Source organism: Oreochromis aureus, linkage group 9 (assembly GCF_013358895.1).
Source record: "Oreochromis aureus strain Israel breed Guangdong linkage group 9, ZZ_aureus, whole genome shotgun sequence".
Classification (NCBI taxonomy): Eukaryota; Metazoa; Chordata; class Actinopteri; order Cichliformes; family Cichlidae; genus Oreochromis; species Oreochromis aureus.
The window spans coordinates 15,461,550-15,465,920 of record NC_052950.1 but is presented as its reverse complement, the minus strand read 5'-3'; the positions used below and the strand labels follow the sequence as shown (position 1 = coordinate 15,465,920).

Sequence of the window (4,371 nt, the reverse complement as noted above, 5' to 3'; positions counted from 1 at the left end):
ACTCACAGTGCTACACATGAGGAAGAAGTAAGTGTAAATATGCTGTATTTGCCACTGGTAGGTACTGAAATGTGACAGTGAATCACAAGTGAGATGCTATGCATGGAGAGGAGAGATTTTCAAATGTATTGAGGTGTAAAGCTGCCTTGGGGCCCAAACCAGCATCTGTAAAGGTCAAGAAACTGTAACACAAACTGATTTGAATTTAACTGTGCAGCTTATCCATAATATAGGTAGGTTTTTGGGGGCGTGAATCCATTCGGTTCAATATATTGACAATTTGTGTCTTTATCTACATGTTGAGACTCTCAGAGCTGACAGTAAATAAATTGTAGCTCTGTCTCTGACTCGCATTTGATGGATGAATCTATAATTAAAGTCAAATGTTGCACTTCAACAGGTGTGTGTGAGCTTTTTACGAAAAAGGAGCAAATATACAGTGTATAAATATATAAATGTCTATTTTCCATTGTATATGTTGAAAACCATAAACCTTAAAATACACCATCAGACACTATACTAGGTAAACCTTGTCAGTTTTCAGTACTTAAGTTTCAGATACGAAGTAATTCTTTGTGGCACAGATTCAACAAGGTGTTGGAAATATTACTCTGGGATTTTGGTCAAAGTTGGCATGATAGCAGCTCACACAGTTGTTGCAGATATGTTGGCTGCATGTCTATGATCTCCTGTTCCACCACATCCCAAATGGATTGAGATCTGATGATTGTGGATTGTGGAGACCATCTGAGTATAGCCAACTCATTGTCATGTTTAAGATAACAGTTTGAGATGATCTGTGCTTTGTGACATGATGCATTATCCTGCTGGAAGCAGCCATAAGAAGATGGGTACACTGTGGTCATAAAAGGATGAAGATACTAACCAACATCACTGAGATGCTGTTGAATTTAAACAATGCTCAGTTGGTTATAAGGGTCCCCACACCATTATACCACTAAAAGCAGCCTGAAGTGCTGATACAAGGCAGGAAGGATCCATGCTTTCATGTTGTTTATGCAGCAGAAATCGAAACTCATCAGACTAGGAAACGTGGGTCATTTTGACCATGTCTACATGCTTAAATGTACTGAGTTGCTGACATATGCCTGGCTGATTAGATATTAGCATTAACAAGATGCTGAACAGGTGTGCCTAACAAACAGTTGTACTTTATTTAAACCAAAAAAAATACATCTGTAATTTTTGTCAGTTATGTTACAGTATGCATCTGTTCAAATGCACATCAAATAATTATTAAACTCCATCTAAAACTACACAGAATATCACTGATAGCACATGTTTATGTTCATGTACACAACTCCACCCTGCGGCAGCACTTTTGTGCCCCTCCTACCGATTAGAGCAGCCATAATTGCGTCATGGCTGAGATCAGATTGTATGTTGCAGAGTGCGGCTGCAGTAATGAGAAGATAACAACCTGAGGATGTACAATTGCAACACAACGTGGAAAAATCCATAAATAATGAAGCAAATTAGATTTATGACAGGGAACCCTTATTTGCTGGTGTCACCCTTGGATGCATTTCGCAGACAAATACATTTAAAAAGGGCACAGAACAATGTTTTCAGTTCCTGATGTGCGATGTTTTTCTCTCACTGCTGTGATGGGTGTTAGCATTGTTTTCTCCTGCCCAGATAATTCCAGCAGCACGTTTTCCTGCCTGAAAGCAAAAACACACGACATTGCAGTATCTTTCATTTTAAACTTTTCTCTCGTGACTGTGGGGCCATAGGTCCTCGAATAATCGCTGATTAGCTTTCTTTGTGTTACAGTGAATAGAAGTATTGATCAAGTCACAGCACCAGGTAACCAGCAAGGCTTCCTGCTCCATGACAAGTGGAGACAGTGGCCCAGTGGCCTAAAGGACAAGGCACCAGCCTCCGGAGCCGGGGATTGTGGGTTCAAGCCCCACCTGGGTCGAGAATGCATGCAGAATGTGGGGAACTATAGGGTTTCTAATTTAAAGCAGGCTGGCAAAGGCTCCTAACCCAACTGATAAAGTCCTCCCTGTTGTGATTCATGCTACACTTAAGTAATAGATCAACAAGTGTAGTTTTTTTAAATGTAGTTAAACATCTTTACACTGGCAAATACGGGAGTTTGTCCCACTTGAGATCAAAGATGTGGCATGTGGCATACCATGTTTGGGTTTGATGTCCCTGATCTAAAGCATTTCTCTTCTTTCCTACATTGCTGACACACTATCCATGATCTAAAGTGTGTGGGGATGGGACAACAGGAAGTATTTCCCTTGCACCTTGAATTCAGAACAAAGGCCATTTATATAGAGAAACATTCTACATCCACAAATCTTACCCATAGACACCTTAGGGGCGACAAGGACATTAAAAAAAGGACACAAAAATTTTATTTTTGTGAGGACATGAATATTTTAAAAGTAAACCTTTTACGAAAGGTCACTGTTGAATAGATGGCTGGTAAATGTTTTCTGTTGAATGTCACAAAAGCCATTTTCAGGCCATCAGATGAGAGAAAAGGACCAGAGAGGCCCAGAGGCCTAATGGACAAGGCACCAGCCTCTGGAGCTGGTGGTTGTGGGTTTAAGTCTCACCTGGGACTACTAAAAAGGAAACTTAATGACTCAGACAAATGCAGACTGTAAAACCTCCTTTGCTGGGGTTACACGGAGTCACTGCTGACCTTGAAAATCTTATATAAATACTACATATATATTTCCACAGACATGAATTATTTAGAAGATAACGGGAACATGCATCCATCGTTTTTGTAAACTGAATGCTTTGCTGCCTCTCTGTGGTCAAATGCGCACATAGACTTTTTTACTGGACTACATCGCAAACAAATATATGTGTGCAATATATAAATATATAGTGTGTTAAGTATGGGCTCAAAATGTGGTCATAAATATTTTGTACTTGTAAATCAGTTTTGTATGTGTAAAAAGAATTTGTGTGTGCGTAAAAAAGATTTGTATGTGTAAAAAAAGATTTGTGTGTGTAAAAAAGATTTGTATGTGTAAAAAGAATTTGTGCGTGCGTAAAAAGATTTGTATGTGTAAAAAGAATTTGTGCGTGCGTAAAAAAAGATTTGTATGTGTAAAAAAGATTTGTGTGTGGACTTAGCCAAAACCCCCTGCAAGTTACAAGTACGAATTTTGACCCTATTTTTCTTCCTGTCATCTGATTGGTCAATGTCATGTCAATCACAAATGTAACAATCCAATCAGAGAACAGATGGGTTTGGCTGTCGGAGGGCACTTTTTGAACTGCAGGTCCTTGAAGGAATAAATGCCCTTTACATGCCAACCCAGCGTTTTCCTTCCTCACCACGAAGGAAAACAGTCTGTGGTCGTCCGAGTTTGGTGATTTTTGTGTCACAGGTCTACGTGCTTTATACAGGGACTTCCACAGGCTTTTCAACAGCGCTGCGGACCGCGGGGGGGCAGTGTTTTGGAAATGACAGTCTTCATTACAAAGCTTTCTTCGTTATGAATTAGCATACATGTTTTTATTGAACATTTGAAGAACTAGCAAAAAAAACAGAAACTGTTGTAGAGGACATAAAGTCAGAGATAGAAACGACAAGGAGCAGGTGCATCTAGTACAGGTAGAGCTGCTGCAAAACCCACAGAGCTCAGCAGCCAGCGCAACAAATTCTGGATCCTTTGCTTTTAGTTAGCAGTTAGCATTAGCAGCACATCCTGCGTCCGATGTGAAAGGACCTTTATGCTGCGCACTGTGACTCACAGCAATGGTCCCGGGTCAGCCCTGACTTTGTGTTAAACTAATCCTAAAGTAATAATGGTATTTCTAACCACTGACATACCACAACTTTATCCTTTCAACAGCTGCTGAAAGTAAGGGGACCTAGCTGCTATCGGATATTTATATAGAGATCCTCCAGCTTCAAACTGTACTACCCTTCAAGGACCTGCAGTTCAAAAAGTGCCCTCCGACAGCCAAACCCATCTGTTCTCTGATTGGATTGTTACATTTGTGATTGACATGACATTGACCAATCAGATGACAGGAAGAAAAATAGGGTCAAAATTCGTACTTGTAACTTGCAGGGGGTTTTTGGCTAAGTCCACACACAAATCTTTTTTACACATACAAATCTTTTTACGCACGCACAAATTCTTTTTACACATACAAATCTTTTTACGCACGCACAAATTCTTTTACACATACAAATCTTTTTACACACACACAAATCTTTTTACACATACAAATCTTTTTACGCACGCACAAATTCTTTTTACACATACAAATCCTGATTTACAAGTACAAAACTGATTTACAAGTACAAAATATTTATGACCACATTTTGAGCCCATAGTTAAGAGAGAAGAAAGGAGAATTGAA

At 39.5% G+C, this 4,371-nt stretch overlaps 1 non-coding gene across 1 annotated transcript; it reads left to right on the top strand.

Moving 5' to 3' along the window:
- The first annotated feature begins 1,872 nt into the window (after window positions 1–1,872).
- On the top strand, window positions 1,873–1,945 carry trnar-ccg. The gene has a single exon. It is a non-coding gene; the product is annotated as a tRNA-Arg (tRNA).
- Window positions 1,946–4,371: the final 2,426 nt, after the last annotated feature.